This window comes from Microcaecilia unicolor, chromosome 6, assembly GCF_901765095.1.
Source record: "Microcaecilia unicolor chromosome 6, aMicUni1.1, whole genome shotgun sequence".
NCBI lineage: Eukaryota > Metazoa > Chordata > Amphibia > Gymnophiona > Siphonopidae > Microcaecilia > Microcaecilia unicolor.
Genome location: NC_044036.1, coordinates 31,142,142 through 31,166,092, shown reverse-complemented (window position 1 = coordinate 31,166,092; position 23,951 = coordinate 31,142,142). Strand labels below are relative to the sequence as shown.

General features: G+C 44.4%; 1 protein-coding gene across 2 annotated transcripts in view; it reads right to left on the bottom strand.

Moving 5' to 3' along the window:
* TMEM61 (transmembrane protein 61) overlaps positions 1 to 21,361 on the bottom strand; it is a 39,502-nt gene extending 18,141 nt beyond the window's left edge. Inside the window, exon 1 of one of the 2 annotated variants that reach the window (XM_030207345.1) lies at positions 21,164 to 21,361. The gene's annotated coding sequence lies outside the window, so the exon portion shown is untranslated. Of the gene's footprint in view, positions 1 to 21,080 lie in introns of both variants that reach the window. The other variant, XM_030207346.1, reaches the window with a different exon arrangement.
* Positions 21,362 to 23,951: the final 2,590 nt, after the last annotated feature.

Genomic DNA, 23,951 nt, shown 5'->3' with positions numbered 1-23,951 from the left:
TCCCGTCTTTATGCAGCAACCCACGGCCAGTTAAGTTCCGAGTATCGACGTAACCAGCTACGTGTTAGCCAGCACTGCATAAACCAGATATTCAATGCCAAAGCCCGGGAATAATGACGGCAGTGGTCAGTATAATGCTCACTGCCACCGGCACAGTGAGAGTTGTAATGAGGTGAGGTAAGATTTGCCGACTACGCATTCTGGATTTGTTTTTAAGTGGTTTGGGAATTTTCTATCTCAAAGATCTTACAGAGCAATGACAAAAGGTCTGTTGTCTAGTGCATAGCACGTAGGCTGAAGAGTTCCCCAAGGATCATCCCTTTCCCCAATTCTATTTAATTTTCTGATGCAGTCATTGGGTGCTGAGTTAGAGAAACGTAATGTTAAATGTTACTTCTATGCAACAGGAGAATAGCCAGAAGCCCATTTTTTTGGGGGGGGGGGGGGGGTTCAAAGATGGACTGGGGGGAGCTAAGTATTCTTTCCCCCTTCCACCGCCACATTAAAATATACCTTATAAAATATACCTTAGTTGCCAGGTATGGAAATGGAAGCATTCCATAACACGGCGCCTAAATCCTGGGAATGCCTGTGACCTGCCCGTGACCATCCCTTGGACAAAATAGCTGCAATCTAGGACAAACGTACTGCAATACAAAGAAAAGAAATCCACTGTAGGAATATGCCTTGTAGTGACATCCAGAGCTGGAAAAGCTGAGTAAAATCATAAAAGATCTCTATGATTTCTGGAGGACGATTCCCGAAAAGAGAGATTCCCAACTCCGCTGGTACTGGCTTTTGCAAAAACCACCTAATCTGAAACAAAAATGAGTGAAGGAATTGCCATCTTTTTGACATTTTAAAAGAGAGTATTTGACAGCTAGGGTCTTCTCTGCGGTTTCCCCAATGCTTTGGTACAAATTGTCTTTTGAGATCCACTCTGAACCATTAGGGTAGTGTTACAGCAAGGTCTTTAAAAGTTTTCTTTCTTTAAGTATCTCTCCTTCTGTATTTAGTACCAGCTGGTGGGTCTGGAAGAGACATGTGTCTTACAGTTGAGGACGGGAAAGAGTGAAAGTTTTTGAAAATTGCTTCACTTTATTTTAATATATTGCATTTTTTGATGAAATGTTATTGTTCACTGCTCCGATAATGTTTTAACTTGTAGGCAGTATACAAATATTAAATATGTATTTCTGACCTGGCTTGGCCAATAGGATACTTGGCTAGATAGACTACTACTACTACTACTACTATTTAGCATTTCTATAGCGCTACAAGGCATACGCAGCGCTGCACAAACATAGAAGAAAGACAGTCCCTGCTCAAAGAGCTTACAATCTAATAGACAAAAATAAATAAAGTAAGCAAATCAAATCAATTAATGTGAACGGGAAGGAAGAGAGGAGGGTAGGTGGAGGTGAGTGGTTACAAGTCAAAAGCAATGTTAAAGAGGTGGGCTTTCAGTCTAGATTTAAAGGTGGCCAAGGATGGGGCAAGACGTAGGGGCTCAGGAAGTTTATTCCAGGCGTAGGGTGCAGCGAGACAGAAGGCGCGAAGTCTGGAGTTGGCAGTAGTGGAGAAGGGAACAGATAAGAAGGATTTATCCATGGAGCGGAGTGCATGGGAAGGGGTGTAGGGAAGGACGAGTGTGGAGAGATACTGGGGAGCAGCAGAGTGAGTACATTTATAGGTTAGTAGAAGAAGTTTGAACAGGATGCGAAAACGGATAGGGAGCCAGTGAAGGGTCTTGAGGAGAGGGGTAGTATGAGTAAAGCAACCCTGGCGGAAGATGAGACGGGCAGCAGAGTTTTGAACCGACTGGAGAGGGGAGAGGTGACTAAGTGGGAGGCCAGCAAGAAGCAGATTGCAGTAGTCTAAACGAGAGGTGACAAGGGTGTGGATGAGGGTTTTGGTAGAGTGCTCGGAAAGAAAGGGGCGGATTTTGCGGATGTTGTAAAGAAAGAAACGACAGGTTTTGGCGGTCTGCTGGATATGAGCAGAGAAGGAGAGAGAAGAGTCAAAGATGACCCCAAGGTTTCGAGCTGAGGAGACAGGGAGAATGAGAGAGCCATCAACAGAAATAGAAAACGGGGGGAGCGGGGAGGTGGGTTTGGGGGGGAAAATGAGAAGCTCGGTTTTGGTCATATTTAATTTCAGGTGGCGTTGAGACATCCAGGCAGCAATGTCAGACAAGCACGCTGAAACTTTGGTTTGGATGCAAGGTGAGATATCAGGGGTAGAAAGGTAGATTTGGGAGTCATCAGCATAGAGATGGTAGGAAAAGCCATGGGATGAGATTAATGAACCAAGGGAAGAAGTGTAGATAGAAAAGAGGAGGGGACCAAGAACAGAACCCTGAGGTACGCCGACAGGCAGAGGGATAGAAGTAGAAGAGGATCCACCAGAGTGAACACTAAAGGTGCGGAGGGAGAGGTAGGAAGAGAACCAGGAAAGGACAGAGCCCTGGAATCCAAGTGAGGACAGGGCTGGTCTGACCCAGTATGTTCTTATGTATGAAAAATAAGATTCTAAGAGAAACTTGGAAAGAGGAGAATGGCAAAAGTCCCTGCAATATACCAAACTGTAAAACCACCAGCACAGTCACCCACATGGAAACGATATTTATTTATTTATTTGGTTCACTTGTATCCCACATTTTCCCAGCTTGCGCGGGCTCAATGTGGCTAACAAAGTTACAAGAAAATTACATAATACAGCAGGTTATAATAGTTGTATGAAAATTAACAAATACAGTAACATAAGCTGCTAATTATGAGAATATGGATGGGAAAACAGGAGCAACAAAAGGGAAGCAGACCTAAGGCAAAAAGCCGGAAATCAAACAAAGCGGAAATAGGGGTTTAAATAGTATTGTGAGCTGTGGGATAGACTTTACTAAACAAATAAGTTTTTAGTAATTTTTTTAAATGTAGGGTGATCCGTTATCTCTTTCAGTAGTCTCGGCAAAGCATTCCAGGATTGCGGGATGTTGTAGGAAAAGGAAGAAACGTAGATTTTTTTTTGTTACATTTGTACCCTGCGCTTTCCCACTCATGGCAGGCTCAATGCGGCTTACATGGGGCAATGGAGGGTTAAGTGACTTGCCCAGAGTCACAAGGAGCTGCCTGTGCCTGAAGTGGGAACCGAACTCCGTTCCTCAGTTCCCCAGGACCAAAGTCCACCACCCTAACCACTAGGCCACTCCTCCACTGTTGCTACTATTTGAGCTATTCCACTAGCAACATTCCATGTAGAAGTCGGCCCTTGCAGATCACCAATGTGGCCGTGCAGGCTTCTGCTTCTGTGAGTCTGACGTCCTGAGCCTGCGCAGCCTTCTACATGGAATGTTGCTAGTGGAATAGCAACATTCCATGTAGAATCTCCAAAAGTATCTATTTTATTTTTGTTACATTTGTACCCTGCGCTTTCCCACTCATGGCAGGCTCAATGCGGATTACATGGGGCAATGGAGGGTTAAGTGACTTGCCCAGACTCACAAGGAGCTGCCTGTGCCTGAAGTGGGAATCAAACTCAGTTCCTCAGCTCCTCAGGACCAAAGTCCACCACCCTAACCACTAGGCCACTCCTCCACTTGTACTTTAGATTCCTGCAGGAAGGATAGTGCAGAATAAGGTAAGATAAAAATTTAGTGTAAGGCGATCCTATTCATGCTCCCCTTCTAATGTAGTTATACATTTCTCAATGCAGAAGATTTGAAGAAGGATGCTAGATTGGGAGACAGGCCAGATGTTAATCATCTCATAGACATAAAACCACACACCATAGAGCAGATCATGGTGAGACCCTCAACTGGGAAACAGATTTCGAACTAGACCACTACAATGTTTCTTTGAATATTTTCATCATCAGGTCATTGATGTAGTGGTCTAGTTCGAAATCTGTTTCCCAGTTGAGGGTCTCACCATGATCTGCTCTATGGTGTGTGGTTTTATGTCTATGAGTATGGCTATTCTTATGTTCTTATGTGTTCAGCGCATGTCTTCCAACGCCTAAAATTTCAGTGACCTTTTCAAAATTTACCCCCGATTGCATAGCAGGTTTCTTGTTTTTCTCTTGCTCTGATTCCAATAGTGTAGTGGTTCCCAAGCCTGGTCCTGAAGGCATCCCAGCCAGTCAGGTTTTTGGGATTTCCACAATGAATATTCATGAGAGATATTTATTTATTTATTTATTTGTAGCATTTGTATCCCACATTTTCCCACCAATTTGCAGGCTCAATATGGCTTACATTTGCCGTAATGGCGGTTGCCATTTCCGAGCAACAGAATTACAAATGGTATTGCGATAAGGTGCATACATACATGGAACATATATGGAACATAACATATATGGAACAGATCGTGGTATATATATATACCGTGTGCATATATAAATGATAAACAAGAATACATTATGGTATTACATGAAGATTCCTGAGTAATAAATTGGATTGTAACATACATTAGGTCATCGACTATAGAGAGATCCTATTCGATGTAAGGTTTAAAGTGGTAGAGCTTGATTATTCATAGCAAAGAGGTTAATCAGTCATGTGATAGGAGTTCGGATTTGTATAGATCGTGTATAATGTTATTATTTAGTGTTTAAGATGGATGTTGATGGTATGCCTTCTTGAAAAGATCTATTTTCAGTAGCCTTCGGAAGATGGTTAGGTCTTGCGTTGTTTTTATGGCCTTCGGTAGTGCGTTCCATAGCTGCGTGCAGATGTATGAGAAACTGGTCGCGTATGTGGATTTATATTTTAGCCCTTTACAGTTAGGATAGTGGAGATTGAGGAATGTGCGTGATGATCTTTTTGCGTTCCTGATAGGCAAGTCTATAAGATCTGACATGTAGGTCGGGGCTTCCCCGTAGATGATTTTGTGGACCAGGGTGCTGACTTTGAACGCAGTTCATTCTTTTAGTGGGAGCCAGTGTAGTTTTTCCCTTAGGGGTTTGGCGCTTTCGTATTTCGCTTTCCCAAATATGAGTCTGGCTGCACTGCCTCCATTGCATGCAAATCTGTCTCATGAATATTCATTGTGGATATTCCAAAAACCTGACTGGCTGGGGTGCCTCCAGGATCAGGTTTGGGAACCACTGCAATAGTGCTTCTGTTAAGAGGAACTAAAAAAAAAAAAATTGCAGTTCACAGTTTGCTCAGTTATTGAAGTTTCTTAATTAAGAAGGCGTGCTTGACTTCCTCATTTTGAAATCATGAGAAAAATGCAGCTAGTTATGGTGCAGTGCGTAACATACCTGCCCCTGTTTGTCTATCTCCTTTTTTCTTACTTTGATGCGATCAAAGCTCATAAATTCACTTGTCCATGAATGTAGAAACAATGGTAGAACGTTTAGTACTGACATGAAAATAACTTCTTTCTGGCCAGAGAACTTGGATAATAAAAGCGGCACATTCTATTGACTGGGATTTATTGTCTCCATTGAAATACCCCAGAGTAACACAATCTTTCAGGAAATTGTATCTGAGAATTCACTGTACTCAACTGGTGGTGTATTTCAATAGAAAATCAGTTAACGAGCTTATCTTCCAATCAGCTACCTACAAAAGACAAAATAATCTGAAGGAAGAGATCTACCAACAGAAGTTTAGAGGTTAACCTGAGCTTAATAACATTACATTACATTAAGGTGCTTGTATTCTGCAATTACCTGTCCAGTTCAGTGTGGATCACAAAGGAAGAAATCTAGGCCATTCATAGAGAACAACAATGCTCATGGTAATAATTATAATAATTTTTTTTTTATTTGTACCCCGCACTTTTTCCCACTCATGGCAGGCTCAATGTAATGCAGCAGGCAATGGAGGGTTAAGTGACTTGCCCAGAGTCACAAGGAGCTGCCTGTGCCTGAAGTGGGAATTGAACTCAGTTCCCCAGGACCAGAGTCCACCACCCTAACCACTAGGCCACTCCTCCACTGTTGCTACTATTGGAGATTCTACATGGAATGTTGCTATTCCACTAGCAACATTCCATGTAGAGGTCGGCCCTTGCAGATCACCAATGTGGCCGCGCAGGCTTCTGCTTCTGTGAGTGCAGGACATCAGACTCACAGAAACAGAAGCCTGCGCAGCCTTCTACATGGAATGTTGCTAGTGGAATAGCAACATTCCATGTAGAATCTTCAAATAGTAGCAACATTCCATGTAGAATCTCCAATAGTATCTATTTTATTTTTGTTACATTTGTACCCTGCGCTTTCCCACTCATGGCAGGCTCAATGCGGCTTACAAGGGACAATGGAGGGTTAAGTGACTTGCCCAGAGTCACAAGGAGCTGCCTGTGCCTGAAGTGGGAATCGAACTCAGTTCCTCAGGACCAAAGTCCACCACCCTAACCACTAGGCCACTCCTCCACTCTATCAATTAAAATATACACACTTCTGAAAGAAAGAAGTTTTCGATACTTTCCTGAATTGCAAGTAATTTCTCATCTTCCTAACAGAAGGGTAAAGCGTTCCACTCTAAAAGGGGCTCGATATAGGAAAGATGAGACCAATTGCTTGTGGTATTTAACATTCCTAAAGGCTGGAAAGTGAAATAGTAACTGATTACGAGAAGAAGAATAACTCTGACCAGGTAATAGCTAAATAAAAGCCAGCATAAAGAATGGTGCATTCTCATATAAAATTTTAAAAACTTAACATGCACAGTTTAAATTATATATTCCTTATTATAATTGACCCTTATTGTACCTTATACCCTAACCTTACCTGACCCCTACTTCAATCTATATTTGTTTACCCTACAGGACTTGGCGTTCGCCTTTACGGTATTTTGTAAGCCACATTGAGCCTGCTTAATGGGTGGGAAAATGTGGGATACAAGTGTTACACATAAATAAATAAATAAATAAAATTGTACCCGAGCCTCAGTGGGAAGTCAGTGAAGTTGGAAGACAAATGGAGAAATTCTATCAAATTTATGAACTGCATATATCAGCCTAACAGCAGTATTCTGAACCGTGTGTTTAGTTTTAGTCTACAAAAATATATGTTAAAACTTTGTTTACAGATAGAACCCAAATTTCCATTACATCCAAACAAGATCGTTATTATCACAAGAGAGCAAAGGGAATAGGACCGTAAAGTGGTTATCTGAGGGGGGAGGGGGCCTGGGCAGTGGTGTGCTGGAGCAGGCTCTCACAGGCTCTCGAGAGCCGTTTGTTAAGTTTTTAAGAATTTTAGGAGCCGGTTCTCCATGGCTACTTTAACAAATGGATCCCAAAATGTGGGCTTGGGCCCCTCCTGAATTCTCTTTTACTTTGCTGGCGAGAGAGAGAGCCCCCTGTTAACAATTTACCAGCACACCCCCGGGCCTTGGCCCTCTCACCTTCAGCTCATGCCCTCTCTGATTCAATGGCTGTTCTATTGTATTACTACAGGTCAAACATCGGCCACACTTTAAGTGGCCTCCCCCTTTTTTTGATAAAGGAGCTTCCTCAACCAACTCAGAAGGACATAGAATCTCTTTTAATTTTTTATTCCGTGAAAAAGCCAATTGAAGGCGAACGTCATTGAACACTGGATGGGCTTGTACTATCCTCCAATGCTGCTTAATAATTCATGTCACTGCTCCACTTCCTGCCATAAACGTTAAATACATGTCTTCACATCAGGCTCTTCTCCGATTTCAGTTTTAGTCGTTAACAACAGCTCCCGGTGATTATATTTGGCTCTAGTATATGCAAGCCGCAGCACCCGTTCAGGGTACCTACATTTCTCCAGTCGTGCTAACAATGATTTCGGCTGATTTTTAAAATCACCCATATTTGTACAAATCCATCAGAACCTCAATAGTTGTGAACATGGCAAACTGCTCCAGTTTGACAGTAGTCATCCTCGATGTTTGAAAGACAATGTATTTCTATCCGTAGGCTTAGTACTAACGTCCTAAAGGTACTCTTTTCCTGTATGATTTGCACATCTAAAATAGATATTTCAGAAAAAGAACACTGTGATATAAATTTAATGTGAGGATCACGTATATTCAGCCACCTTACAAAATTATCGAAGGACAGAGAATCCCCAGCCCAATGAACAAAAATATCATTTATATATCTGTACCAAGGTTTTTTTTTGTTGTTACATTTGTACCCTGCGCTTTCCCACTCATGGCAGGCTCAATGTGGCTTACATGGGGCAATGGAGGGTTAAGTGACTTGCCCAGAGTCACAAGGAGCTGCCTGTGCCTGAATCGAACTCAGTTCCTCAGTTCCCCAGGACCAAAGTCCACCACCCTAACCACTAGGCCACTCCTCCACTCACCTTATTGATACTGGGAAATTGCTGTAACCATATTAGTTCAAAATCTATCAAATCTATACAAGCAACCAACAGGGCAAAAGTTGCTCCCGTCATGCAAACTGCAAACGGGGCCATTTTACTAAGCCGCGTAGGTGCCTCAGTGTGCCCAACGTGTGTCAATTTGGAGTTACCGCCTGGCTACCGCGAGGCCTAGACGGTAATTTCATTTTTTACGTGCGTCCGCTACGTGCTTCGGAAATTAATTTTTATTTTCCTGCGCACGGCAGAAACTGGGCGGTAATCGTCATTCTACGTGCATAAATGATTACTGCACGGTTACTGCGTGAGACCTTCCAGCTCATTTTTGAAAGTGATCGCCGGCCATCTTCCAACACAAATTGGGAGATGGCTGGCGATCTCCTGAATCCGGCGAAATTGGTATAATCGAAAGCTGATTTTGGCCGGGTTCAACTGCTTTCCATCGCGGAGCCAGCAAAACATCAAGGGGGCGTGTCGGTAGGGTAGTGAAGGCGGAGCGGGGTGGGACGGGGGCGTGCTCACGAGATGGCCGGCTTCGCCTGATAATGGAAAAAAAAAGCCAGGCTTGACGAGCATTTTGCAAGCTTTACTTGGTCCCTATTTTTTCAGGACCAAGCTTCAAAAAGGAGCCCCAAATGCCCAAATGACTACCGGAGGGAATCGGAGATGACCTCCCCTTACTCCCCCAGTGGTCACCAACCCCCTCCCACCGAAAAAAAAAAAAAACAAAAAAAACTTTTTTGCCAGCCTCAAATGTCATACCCAGCTCCCTGACAGCAGTATGCAAATCCCTGGAGCAGTTTTTAGTGGGTGCAGTGCACTTCAGACAGGTGGACCCAGGCCCATCCACCCCCTACCTGTTCCACTTGTGGTGATAAATGGGAGCCCTCCAAAACCCACCCAAAACCACCTGTACCCACATGTAGGTGCCCCCCTTCACCCCTTAGGGCTATGGTAATGGTGTAGAGTTATGGGGAGTGGGTTTTGGGGGGGGGGGCTAAACAACCAAGGGAAGAGAGCTTTGCACCTGGGAGCTACTTTTATTTTTTTTTAATTTGTAGAAGTGCCCCCTAGGGTGTCCGGTTGGTGTCCTGGCATGTCAGGAGGGCCAGTGCACTACAAATGCTGGCTCTTCCCATGACCAAATGCCTTGGATTTCGCCGGGTTTGAGATCGCTGGCATTTTTTTCCATTGTGGCCAAAAACCGAGGCCAGCCATCTCAACCCCGGCGAACTCTGACATTTGGCCGGGCCCAACCGTATTAGCGAAGAAAAAGATGGCCGGCCATCTTTTTCGAAAATACGGTTGCTCGGACCGCTTGTGGTGCCAGAGATGGCCGGCGCCTTTCAATTATGCCCCTCCACACCACTAAGTCAATGGCTGGCAGTAAGGTCTCAGACCCAACATGGACATGCGCCAATTTTTTGCCGCACGTCCATTTTCGGCAAAAATTTTTAAAAAGGCCTTTTTTTTACAGGTGCGCTGAAAAATGGATCTGCGCAGAACCAAAACACGTGCCTTTACTAGCGCAGCCCATTTTCTGCGCACCTTAGTAAAAGGACCCCTATAGTTGGTCAGAATATAGAAAAGAAGTTTCTTTCAAAGCTAACCTAACCAGACCCTTCAAAAAAATATGCTGGTACTTGGTGAGGTCTAGGACAGACTCCCAAAAATTGCTCCGGGATCAGCAACAATTTATCATCATGAGGTATAGATGTGTACAACGAGACCACATCTAATGTGGCCATCAGAAAAGGAAAATCCATGGAACTTCCTGCAAATTCCGTAAGAACTGAGTCGTATCTCTGACATACCTTCTTCTACCAATGGTTTCATAAACCAATCCAGATATATTGATAAAGGCTCCAGAAGGGAATTTTGTGATGACATAATTGGTCACACAGGAGGTTTATCCAGGCTCTCGTGAATTTTTGGAAGAATATTTAAAAAAAAGCAAGTATACTTGGAAACTGAGAATTCAAAAATTGGAATTCAGCGTGTGTCAAAAAACCTTCATTCACACCGGCTTGGGTGATCTGCAAAATTTCCTGTTTTAATCTATCTGTAGGATCTTCAGTCAGACATTTATATATGTAACGGTCTTGGATAGTTGCCCCATCACTTCTTTCTCCCCCCACTTAGATAGAAGTCTCGTGTTTTTTGGACTCACATTTGTTTTTGGTTTTTTTGTATTTGTGTGTGTGTGCACAAGTCATCTTTAATTTTAATGTTAGAAGGAGAGCATGAGTAAGATCCTCTTATGTAGTATATACTATTCAATGCAGAAAATGTTAAAAAAAGGATGCTAGGCTGCTGAGACAGGCTGGACGTTAAAGACAAAAATCAACTCGTAATTAGATCACACACACAGCAAACCAAGGTGACATCTTTATGGGAGTACGCTGCATTAATTACCTTATAATCATCTCAGAAGAAAACTTACAATAACCTAAGAACGAATGACTTTAAAGATATTTATTTATTGCATTTATATCCCACATTATCCCACCTCTTTGCAGGCTCAATGTGGCTTACAATTCATCATGGAAATTGGAAATAGAAGAGAATATACATTTGGTTTACAGAGGGTATTGGTTACATGGTGTTGAAATACATAATAGTTTTAAAGTAAAAGACATTGTAAGACATTTCTGGATATATTAAAGAATATACAGTTACATGTGCTGATCTTTGTGATATATCTTGTCAAAGAGATAGGTTTACAATAGTTTACGTTATCAATAGAAATCAAACAAAATAAAACATGGAAAAGAAAATAAGATGATACCTTTTTTATTGGACATAACCTAAATGTATTAGGTTATGTCCAATAAAAAAGGTGTCATCTTATTTTCTTTTCCATGTTTTATTTTGTTTGATTTCTATTGATAACCTTAAGAGTGGACTAACACGGCTACCACACTCCTCTACAATAGTTTACGGAAATTGGTCAATTCATAGACCGTCTTCAGGTGGCGTGGTAACGCGTTCCAGAGCTGTGTGCTCATACAGGAAAAGGTAGATGCGTGCATTGATTTGTATTTCAGACCCTTACACTTGGGAGGATGAAGATCAAGGAATGTGCGAGAAGCTTTTTTTGCGTTCCCGGGTGGTAATTCTATTAGGTCTGACATGTAGGCTGGGGCGTCCCCATGGATGATTTTATGGACTAGGGTACAGAGTTTGAACGTGATGCGTTCTTTAAGTGGGATATAATTATATCAGACACTTTGAAATTAATAAGAAAGGACTGAACAAAAATCTGGGCGTTCTGACTCATTATGAGCTATAGAACTAATCTTTGCAAAAAAAAAACAAAAAACAAGAACACAAACCGCAAAGGTGACAAAAAAAAGTCCCAAAACAAATGATGCTGTGCAGAAACGTATTGGAAGGTATTAAAGACTCAGGACGAGCCATGTTTCGGCCGTAAGGCCTGCCCCAGGAGTCAATGCCAGCAAATACACAATCAAACATATAAATGGCAAGAGGCGTACTCATTCGCAAATGCGCAGTAAAGACCCTCTCTGTCCCTCCCCCGCGTCAATACATGATGACGGGGGCGTGACAGAGAGGGAACCTGCGCACCTGCGAGTGAGGGAACCGCCGTCGCCACCGCTCCCCCCCCAGGGTTGCCACTACCACTCCCCCCACCCACCTAGAGTCGCCTCCGCCACCCACCCTCCACCCGGCCCGGGTACCTGGCTTCACTATTCAAACCGCCGGAACGCAGCACACAGCTCATCTGAGCTGCCATTGGCCTTCCTTACCTGCCTGTGTCCCGCCCTTGCCAACGTTACGTCACACAAGGGCGGAACACACGCAGAGAAGAAGGAAGGCCGACGGCAGCTCGGATGAGCTGTGTGCTGCGTTCCGGTGGTTTGAATAGTGAAGGCAGGTACCTGGCCTGGGTGGAGGGGTGGCAGAGGGGACTCCAGGGGGGGGGCTTTCAACCCCCCCCCCCTTCCTTTACTAGCCCGTTTTTACGGGCTCAACGGCTAGTGGTATAATATCTTGAAATGTACATGAACAACTGCACCAATATCGCATGTCAAAGATATATCCTGCCTTAATGTAGTGTTGCAAAACAGCTCTGTAGACAAGCTGGTATTGACTCCTGAGGCAGGCCTTACGATCGAAACACAGCTCGTGTTGGGTCCTTAATACCTTCCAATAAATTTCTGCACTGCACCATTTGTTTTGGGAGTTTTTGTCACCTTTGTTATGAGCTATAAAATTTTACTGCCTGTCCCCTTCTAATCACTCATCAACCTCTCCCCCACCTTTTCCCCTCCAGATCACCACTGGAATGGCTTTCATGATTCATCTACAGTGATACCTCAGTTTTCGTCGATAATCCGTCCGAAAACAATCGGCGAAATCTGAAACCGACGAAAACCGAGGCAATCATCAGGGGAAGGCTCAAACCTTTCAAAATCTCTCTCATGCCCACATCCTGGGCAAAAACAACGCCACGCTGAGCAAGAGAACGCGTGGGTCGCCCTTTGTTTTCGCAAAATTAGCAGCGAGGTTACATAGGCATGGTGACGAAATCCGAGGCAACCGACGAAATCTGAGGCAAATTTTTCGCGAAAAAAATCGGCGAAATCCGAAACCAACGATAAACGAAGCCAACGAAAACTGAGGTATTACTGTATATTGCCAACTTTTTCTCAATCTGTTCTTACCCGAGGAAGATAGTGTTAGCTCCCAAAGGCTAGTCAACAAATGTATTTAGGAGCCAGCCCACAAAACATACCTCCAAATATTGAAACCCTGCAGCCAGCGTTTAAAGTTATAGCCATGTATTCCACACTGACCAATACCTAGATACTGGCATGGAATATTTTACTCTACAGTGAAGGTGGAGGTTATCTGAGTAGTGATGATATTCGGTTCTCGTACCCACATAACTCTCCGGATAGTTACCCAGGAACTGGCACTGAATTCGGGTAGTCCCCAGCCAACTTCTGGTTCTGCCTTGACTCCACCCTGCACTGCCCGAATAATGCTGGGGCAGTGATGCCACTGAAAAGTATTGCTCCAGTGAGCGGACTTATCCAGGAAGGAGTTACTCGTACGCAGATAAGTACTGATGAATAGGAGTCAGTGGCTCAGACTTTGCAATCTCCCCTCCCCCCCCCCCCCCCCCCCCCCATTCTCTCCAATGAAGTTGAAGACCAAGGTGGGAGAGAGATCCTCTTGGAGGTTTACTACAACTGCTTTGGGGCCCAACTTACTAAGGCTGTTTCCCATTCCGCTTCCAATACAAAAGAAAGCTTAGCAAATCAGGCCACTGGCAGAAATACACAACCAGCAGCTCCCCAGTCGCTCTCTCTCTCTCTCTCTGTCCCTCTCTTTTTCCCCTACTGCATCTCCACCCAGTCTCTCTCTTATTTCATTCCCTTACTCTCTCATCACCAAGTCTCTCTTCCCCACCTTCTCCTATCTTACCACATCCCTAAGCCCACCTCCCCTCTTCCCCCATTCTCTATCTCTGTTAATGGCTCTCACATCCTCCCTGTCTCCCCGGCTCCTAACCTTGGAGTCATCTTTGACTCCTCTCTCTCCTTCTCTGCGCATATTCAACAGATCGCCAAAACTTGTCGTTTCTTTATCTACAACATTAGCATAATCCGCCCCTTCCTTTCTGAATACGCTACCAGAACCCTTGTCACCTCTCCTTTGGATTATTGCAATTTACTTCGCACTGGTCTTCCACTCAGCCATCTCTCTCCTCTCCAGTCTGTCCAAAATTCTGCAGCACGACTTATTTTCCGCCGAAATCGTTATACCCACACTAGCCCACTCCTCAAGTCACTTCACTGGCTCCCTGTCCGCTTCCGCATACAGTTCAGACTTCTCTTACTGACCTTTAAATGCATCCATTCTGCAGCCCCCTAATTACCTCTCCACTCTCATCTCTCCTTACATTCCTCCCCGTGAACTCCGCTCACTGGACAAATCTCTCGTCGTCCCCCTTCTCCTCCACTGCTAACTCCAGGCTTCGTTCCTTTTCCCTCGCGGCACCTTATGCCTGGAATAGACTTCCTGAGCCTATACGTCTAGCTCCATCTCTACCTGTTTTCAAATCTATGCTGAAAACCCACCTCCTAACTACTACTCAATTACCTCCCCTTGTTCCTTCTCACTCAGTACTTCCCTCACCCTTAATTGTCTTTTCTGTCTGTATTATTTTTAGATTGTAAGCTCTATTGAGCAGGGACTGTCTCTCTATGTCAGGTGTTCAGCGCTGCATGCGTCTGGTAGCGCTATAAAAATGTTAATAATAATAATAATCCCTTCTTTTACAATCAACCAGCCCCCAACCTTACATAGAACTAGCTACATCCCCTCATCTAGCTCTCATCACCCACCTAGTGACTCCTCGCAGCCATTGTCAACTGTTGGCTAGCCGTTAAGTGGAATGGAGGCGTAGCCTACTGGTTCAAGCACTGAGCTGGCAGCCCGGGAATGATTCAAATCCCACTGCTGCTCCTTGTGATCTTGGGAAAATCACTTAACTTTCCATTGCCTCATGTACAAATAGACTGTAAGCCCCTTGGAGACAAGGATGTGCTTAGTGTACCTGAATGCTACTACTGAAAAAGGTACATAAACCATTGAACCAGCCAGCCAACCTCCTCCTCCCCCCCCCCCCCCCCCCCCCATTAGCCCAGCTCTCCCAACCTCGAGTCTTGTCTTAGTCTGCAGTCCCCTTTCTGCATCATGTGACTCTGAGTACTAGCTGCATAATGCAGGAATTACTACCCTGATCTAGGGCAGTCAAGCCTTGTAAGACTAGTGTGTGGTATTTTCTGTACCATGCAGCTCAAACTCACAAAGCATTAGAAATTAGGCACAAATCATGGGCGACGGGGGTGGGGGGAGGATTTTTTTTATCCCACAGTGTGACTAGGCACCTGGGATTTGTTGTTAGTTCAATAAATGCTATCAATTTTTTGGTCTTTTATTTTTGTTAACCTTCATTTCTGTGCATTAACACAGCTACCACATTTAGAAAGGACCCAGCTCAGGTTTGAGAAAAACAATTTTTTTAGGAAACCTGTATTTGATTTACACAACTAGATGTAAAGTTGTGAAATCGTCTTCAGGATGGACAGTGACAGGGTCAGACTAAAGGCTCAGCTACAGCTCTGGAATTACTTTAAGGTGTTAAGAAAAATAGTCATCAGAGTTTTGCACAGATACAGAATGGGAGAAAACTCTTTTCAGAATAATCTGAAAGAAGTGGCAACTCTTATGTTCTTAAATGAAACCAACATAAAATATTTCAAGATCTTGTAATCTAGAGTTCCTGTGGGTGCCACTCAATTTTTAATTAAAAAAAAATCTTATTTAATTGTTGCATTCATTTTTTTGTATTTGAGAGATGCGACACAGATCTGGAACAACCCACAAAGCCAAACAAATGTTTTAAATTAGGACAACAATTAAGTGTTCCACTTCCAAGCCAACTTTCGCTGTAAAAAACCATAAACATTGCTTAATTGGCCACTCAAGGGCAATGAGTTGACACAATGGCAGAAAGAGCTGGAATTAAAGCTTTTATTTTAAAAACTGGATTTAACTTTGGACCCACTTCCTGGACATATAAATATGCCATTTTACAAGCATAAACAACTTTAAATGTTATGGGTTTAAACAACCTGAGGCGCTGGAATGAAGTGAGAGCTTTTTGCTCTGTTTATGGATCTTAAAACAAGGTGACCCTATTTCTGCAGTAATGTTTGGACAGGGGACAAATATAAACAAATATGGATGAGTCTGTGCTGCAGAAATGTTTGTGGTAAATGGCTATATAGGAAAGGGTTACCATATGGCTCCAGAAAAAGGAGGACGGATTGAGCCAGCCGGGTTTTACTTCCAGTGCTTTCAATGGAAGTAATTGAGCCAGCCGGGTTTTACTTCCATTGCTTTCAAATGGAAAGCAATGGAAGTAAAACCCGGCTGGCTCAATCCGTCCTCCTTTTTCTGGAGCCATATGGTAACCCAGAGAGCACCCCCCCCCCCCCCCCCCCCCGAGCTCCTTTCGGAAGATCTTAACGTAACAAGATTCGGAAAGAAGAGCAATTCGGTCTGAAATTCAGTAGGGTTGCCAACTGGCTACAGATTCGTCCTACAGGGTTGATCCAGCCCTGGGTTTACCCCACTGCATGCAGGAACTTGTAGTCTTGCTTTCCCCAATAATCCAGTTTGCCAATCAGAACTACAAGTTCCTGCATGCAGTGGGGTAAAACTTGAACTGGATCAACCCTGTTGGGTGAAATCTGGAGCCAGTTAGCACTCCTAGAGGCAGATGCACTAAAGCTAAATGAGCCTTTAATGACCCGCCAACGAGGAAAATTTGATCCGTTGCATGCATCAAAGGGCTTTTACCGAGGAAGCCAGCAGCTAACGAAAATGGAATGGAGATGAGCAATTAGTGTGAAAACCCCATTGAAACGACATGAACTAACCTTTTCCGATTGCCTTTACGCAGGAAAAAGGCAGGAAATCTAACGAGAGGTCTGGACCTCTCGTTAGGACAGCTCTGTGCCAGGAAAAATCATTAAGTAAAAAAATAAACAAACTTTGAGCCAATCCCAGCGCATTAGCAGAGCTAAAAGCGCTGTGATTGGTCCAAAGGACGTCAGAAAACACATCAAATAAAAAAAATTAAAAAAGGATCGGGAGGGGGCAAGGGCGCTCATCAGGAGCGTCCTGTATGGACGGCCTTGCCCCCCCCCCCCCGCTGCTCCCCACTTTCCGCCGCTCTCCCCCCCCCCAAAAAAGCAAAATTCTAGCAGCCCCGGCCCCCCTCCCTTCCTCACTACTCTGTCTCCCCCCAGCTCCGCCTCCCGACATCCTCCGCCCTGTGCCCCGCCCCCTCTTGGGGTCGTCACCGCCATTCCCCTCCCTCTTACCGGGCCCGTGCAGCGCCTCTCTCCTCTGTCTGAAGGCGCTGCACGGGCAAGAAGAAAGCTGATGCCTGCCTTCGCCCAGCTTCTGTCGCGCGTCTCTCTCCTCCTGCGCCCGCCCCTGTCTGACGTCAGTAACCTACGTAGGTTACCGACGTCAGACAGGGGCGGGCCCAGGAGGAGAGAGACGCACGACAGAAGCTGGGCGAAGGCAGGCATCAGCTTTCTTCTTGTCCGTGCAGCGCCTTCAGACAGAGGAGAGAGGCGCTGCACGGGCCCGGTAAGAGGGAGGGGGGCCCGATGGAGGAGGGGAATGGCGGTGACGACCCCAAGAGGGGGCGGGGCACAGGGCGGAGGATGTCGGGAGGCGGAGCTGAGGGGAGACAGAGTAGTGAGGAAGGGAGGGGGGCCGGGGCTGCTAAAGGTACGTTTGCTTTTCTTCTTGCTTTTTAATTTAGAATGCAGGGGGAAGTGGGGCGGGGGGAACGGCGACCACGGGTGGGGGGGGGGGGCAAGGACGGCCATACAGGACGCTCCTGACCAGCGCCTTTGCCCCCTCCCGACCCTTTTTTTTTATTTTTGTTTTGATTTGGGAGCCATGTGCTTGTGATTTGACTGTGTTTTGACTGTTTGTGGCATGCGCAGAGCAGCTAACATAACGCTTGGCTGCTCTGCGCATGATTTGGGGGCCGATTAACGATGTGTATTGTGATTCTTTGATACATTGTACGTTTCAATACCGATCTCAGCATGTGTGACTTTTTTTTTGGTGCATTTTTCGTTATTTTAAAATCGTTAGGGACTTTAACGATTTAGATTTTTTTACGTTTGGTTGCTGCATCTGCCTCCTAGTCTGAAGTCGCAGCAAACCCACCTAACATCATTAGAATAAACCATGTTCAGTCTTAATTAGGTTACACCAATTTCACATCTCCATGCACCACAAAAAAAGCAGCAGACCTTCTTTAAGATTGCGAGGCCAATGCACAGAGGTCACCATTAAATATGGAAGCCGTGGGTGACCCATGCACAAAGAGGATGGCATGCAAATGAGATGCATGGTAATTTAACAGGGATGCACAAAGGTCGTCATTAAATTTACATGCATGCCACCCCCTTTGTGCATTGGTCACTGTTTGCAACTCGGTAAGCTCACTTGTGGCTGCAGTATTTAATGGAGGGGAGGGGGTCACTAGACTACCATGGACTTATTTTAAGTGAGGGGGGTCCACTGGACCACCTTGGTTATTTAAAGTCATGGAGGTACCACCAGGGATTTGGGGGGGCAGGGGCAAAGAGGGTGGGTCCAGTGGACCAAAAGGAATTTTGTGGAAGGGGAGGGGGGATCACTAGACCACTATAGAGTTTTTTTAAGTTGTGCAGGGAGGGCTCACGAGGGAGTCTGCTGAACTCTAGTGGATCCCCTCTCAAGCACCCTCCCCCCACACTTAGAAAAACTTCATGGTGAACTTTGTGGCTGAGGGGAGATATGATAGAGGTCTATAAAATAATGAGTGGAGTTGAACGGGTAGATTTGAAGCATCCGTTTACTCTTTCCAAAAATACTAGGACTAGGGGGCATGCGATGAAGCTACAACGTAGTACATTTAAAATGAATCGGAGAAAATGTTTCTTCACTCAACGTGTAATTAAACTCTGGAATTCGTTGCCAGAGAATATGGTAAAGGCGGTTAGCTTAGCAGAGTTTAAAAAAGGTTTGGACGGTTTCCTAAAGGAAAAGTCCATAGACCGTTATTAAATGGACTTGGGGGAAATCCACTATTTCTGGGATAAGCAGTATAAAATGTTTTGTACTTTTTTGGGGATCTTGCTGGGTATTTGTGACCTAGATTGGCCACTGTTGGAAACAGTATACTGGGCTCGATGGACCTTTGGTCTTTCCCAGTATGGCAATACTTACGTACTTATGTGTCAATTGCAACTGACAGCTTCGAGTTGCAAACAGCGACCGATGCGCAAAGGGGGATCCATGCATCTCATTTGCATGCCACCCCCTTTGTGCATCGGTCACTGTTTCTGACTTGGTATTTTCTCCCCCAGCAGTTATATTTTATGGTTACCTTTGAGCATCGGCCCCTAAGTAGGAAAACAACATAAACAACTGTCCCGTTCATCTTACTGTGAACTAGGAAAGGGCCTCAAGACCCAGAAAATGTTCAATTCCCAGCATAAGCCCAGACCCTGCACATCCCACTTTTGGAGGAAAAGAAACAAAAACCTACACCTCACTTGCAAAGGCTGGTCAGGTGTCCACCTTGGCACAGACCTGAGCTCCTGGCAGTATTTATTTATTTATTTATTTTTGTTACATAGTAGATGACGGCAGAAAAATTACATTTGTACCCCGCGCTTTCCCACTCATGGCAGGCTCAATGCGGCTTACATGGGGCAATGGAGGGTTAAGTGACTTTGCCCAGAGTCACAAGGAGCTGCCTTAAGTAGGAATCAAACTCAGTTCCTCAGGACCAAAGTTCACCACCCTAACCACTAGGCCACTCCTCCACTGTTGCTACTATTTGAGATTCTACATGGAATGTTCCAACATTCCATGTAGAAGTCGGCCCTTGCAGATCACCAATGTGGCCGCGCAGGCTTCTACATGGAATGTTGCTAGTGGAATAGCAACATTCCATGTAGAATCGCCAATAGTAGCAACATTCCATGTAGAATCTCCAATAGTATCTATTTTATTTTTGTTACATTTGTACCCTGCGCTTTCCCACTCATGGCAGGCTCAATGTGGCTTACATGGGGCAATGGAGGGTTAAGTGACTTGCCCAGAGTCACAAGGAGCTGCCTGTGCCTGAAGTGGGAATCAAACTCAGTTCCTCAGTTCCCCAGGACCAAAGTCCACCACCCTAACCACTAGGCCACTATTTATCCTTCAGCCTATCTATAAAATCATGGTATGAACACATTTCATACACAAACACCCTCTCCCCCCCCCCCCCTGAATAGGGCACATGGGATTGCACTAGGTAAGGGGCTGATTTCTATATAAGCCTGTGATTGGAAGTCTGGCAGCTGCTCACCAACATCTGCATCTTGGAAAGGGTCATGGATTTGCTATACTGCCTTTCTGTATGCAGGTACTTTTTCTGTCCCTAGTGGGCTCACAATCTAAGTTTGAACCTGGAGCAATGGAGGGTTAAGTGACTTGCGCAGGGTCACGAGGAGCTGCAGTGGGAATTGAACCCAATTCCCCAGGTTCTCAGTCCACTGCATGAACTGAGGGAGGTGAATCGAACGATTTAATTCCATCGATTCTTTTAGGCTCTTTGGTTTCTGGTGATTCAATAATAAAGTCGACAACTAGTAAATATTTGGGGACTACTTGGCAAAAGTGGGGAAAGAAAAAGATCATACACGAAACACACAAAAACGAAGGGGAAGATAATAATGTATCGTTTTAATGAAGTTTTGCTTTTTGAAATGCGCGGCTTCTGGTAGTGTTTGAATACTACTACTACTACTATTTAGCATTTCTATAGCGCTACAAGGCGCACGCAGCGCTGCACAAACATAGAAGAAAGACAGTCCCTGCTCAAAGAGCTTACAATCTAATAATAATTAATAATTGAATAATTAAGGAAAGTTTGTTATGCAAACACTACCAGAAGCCGCGCATTTCAAAAAGCAGAACTTCGTTGCTTTATCTATTAAGCGAACACTTCCACAAATCACTATATCGTTCGGTCTTTCACTGAATCCACGGTGTAACTTAAAGCTCACTCAGCCTGTGGCATTAAAGACCGGTGCGTCAGAGCGCCTTGAAAACAAAGAGACCAGTCAGAGCTCACAAAACAAAAGGGAAGTTTTCGTACCTACCTTCATCTTATCTCTCTGTGCAAATAATATACTGCAAGGTCAGCTTAAACTATCCTGTGGACAGTCACATTGCTCATACTTACGCTCCTCGGAGGGAAGGTGCAGCTCTGTTTCCATTCTCAGACTGATCCCTATCTACAAATCGAATCTGTCTTCGTCAAGTGTCAAAACTTGCCCCTTTCAGGTCAGAGCCAATCGGGGAGGCTCGGTGTGTACCAGAGCTCCCCCTGCCGGCAGGAGTCCGGGTTGTGTGAGAGCAGCGGTAATCGGGATCAATCGAACGCTGGAGTGAGGCTCCCACGGCACATTCGGAACTGGATCCTTTGTCAAAGAGGGAAGTTGCGCCCTAGTCTTATCCCTAGAGTAGGGGTAGAGTCTCTTGGAGAAGAAGATTTTCTCCTGAGTTTCTGCCTCTGCTTGCAGTGCTCCCAGCACGGGTCGTCAGTGTAAACAGCTCCTTAATACCTCTTCTTAAGTAGAACAACAACCATTCCAACTATTCACATGCCGTGTGCAATAATAATACGTGCAAGAGAACGCTGCTCTTGATGTTCACGACCAGGTCTTTTGAGACGCTCCCTAACCTGCCAGCAAAGCCATCCAGACTTCTTCCACATATCTTCTGCTCCACGCAGCCGGTGGAAAATATTCAGATCTGCTTGATTTTAACCCAACAAAAATCCTTGTGTCAGATATAACCTTTAATTGACTGACTGTATAACTGTTTTTTCCCCCTTGATGACTGCCTGAAGATCTTTTTTCCCTATTTTTATCTACGCAGAGGTCGAAGTCATGATTCTACAAAGTGCTATTGCTTTAAAAAGTAGGTCTGATGCTTTAACTTTATGTGGACTTTGCTTACAGAGTTCATCATTGTTTTATGCAGAAGAGCCAGTAAGAGAAACTCCTCCACAAACCATTGTAACTGGACAATGTGTTTTGTAGTCTACGGATCTTTAATGTTTATATGCAGAGTAAATTCCAGGCAACCCAAGAAAGCACAGTCTGCAAGCCCATGCCAAAAAGAAAAAAAAAAGTCTTAATACAGAAGAGGGGGCTTTACAACCCAGTCTGCTTTCTTAGTTCCCACAGCTGTGTTTGAGAAACAAGACTTATCAAGTCTAAACTGTATGGCAACTCACTCTACAAAATGAACTTTTCCACAGATTTCCCCTAAAATTAGCCTTGCTATCAGAAGATAGCGGAACTCTGAGCTTCCAGCTTCCCTAAGGCTATTTTCAAGACTCTTTAAAACTGGTTGAAAAACAACTCCTTAGGCCAGACTCAGAGAGATGTGGTAGCCGTGTCAGTCGTCAGTCCACTTCTAAAGCCAGTCAATAGAATAAAATAAAACATAGAAAAGAAAATAAGATGATACCTTTTTTATTGGACTAAATACATTTTTTTGATTAGCTTTCGAAGGTAGCCCTTCTTCGTCAGATCAGAAATAAGCAAATTTTGATAAGTAACAGCATATATAAGTGAAACATCAAAGTATTTCAGTGAGTCTATAAGAATGAGGGAGGGGTGGGCTAGGTGAGAAACAGAGAGGGCTGCGAGGATGGGGGACAGGGAGATATGCATGGTGATCAGAGGGTGACAAAGCAGTGAAATTTCGTGGTTTATAATGGGCTAGAAAACCCAGATCTTTGTTAAGTCCTGTCTGGTTGGTGGGTGTCAAAATATTTAATCATTTTGACTTTAAAGGTCTTGCGTTCCTGAAAGTTAGGCACGGTCATAATCCACACTAAGCTAGTATTCTGTAAAAAGCACCCTGCACAGAACACCAGCTTCATGTGCATTTTGCCCCTAACTTTGAACATAAGTACTTAAGCCCGCCAAAAGCTGGTGGAAATGCTCACACCCAACTGATTGTTCTGTCCTTTGACAGCCTTGCACTAGTTTATAGTGTGACCCTAAAATGTGTTTAATGCCTTTACTGCTATTCTCACTTCAAAGGATTTTCACTGCTGCAGTTCTCACTGCAAGGATACGTGAGCAAAGCATTGTGTGTAATGTAGTTCACAGGTAATGCAGCCACTCCTGCCTGTCTGTATAAGAACTGTTACTATTGGTTTGTGCTGCTGCCTGGACTTCTCTTTCTCAGCCAGGCTTGGCTCCATTATCTTCCTGTTATCATTTCCTGGTCATCCTTACTATCTCTATCCTGAAAGGTCAGCCAGGTATGACCTTTCCCTCCAATCGAGGGCTGTCCTCTAGGACCACCCTTGCCACCTGATGGCAGGCTCTGTCCCCATTGCTCTATTTACTCCCTCCCTGGGCCTGTGCGAGCCCTTCTTGGTCTCTCTCTCTCTCTCGGCATTCTCCATCTTGCTTCAGACAGCACTTGTCCTGCTGAACTCCTTGCAACAAACTTGGTTTTTTACCTTGAATATATGTTCCTAATGAGATATTGCACTCTCCAGTCACCTAGCTCTGAGCCACTTCTATCTGTTCAACTATTTTCTCACCTCTGCATTAAAGCTGCCTCTCTTCAGATATCTACCTCCAACCACTGATACAGCTCTCAGAATTACGGAGTCTCTGTGCCCTGGAGCAACACTTCTGAACATCTGACTGTGAGTAAATTATCTGTGTTTATTCAATAAAGGAAATTTCAGAAAAATAAAGAGACTTCAGGTGTGTGCCGGTGTGCCAAGGTTATACTTCAAGATATTGAGACTTTACAGTTAACAAGTCTTAAGAAGCTTGACACAGATACTAAATCAATAGTCAATCCCTAATATTGGGTAAATCAATAAAAGTTTCCACACTCTCCAATGAAATGATAATAATAAATTATATCACCAAAGATTTAGTATTTATGTACTGTAATATTTTAATATTTTAAAGAAGGGAAACACAGGGAGA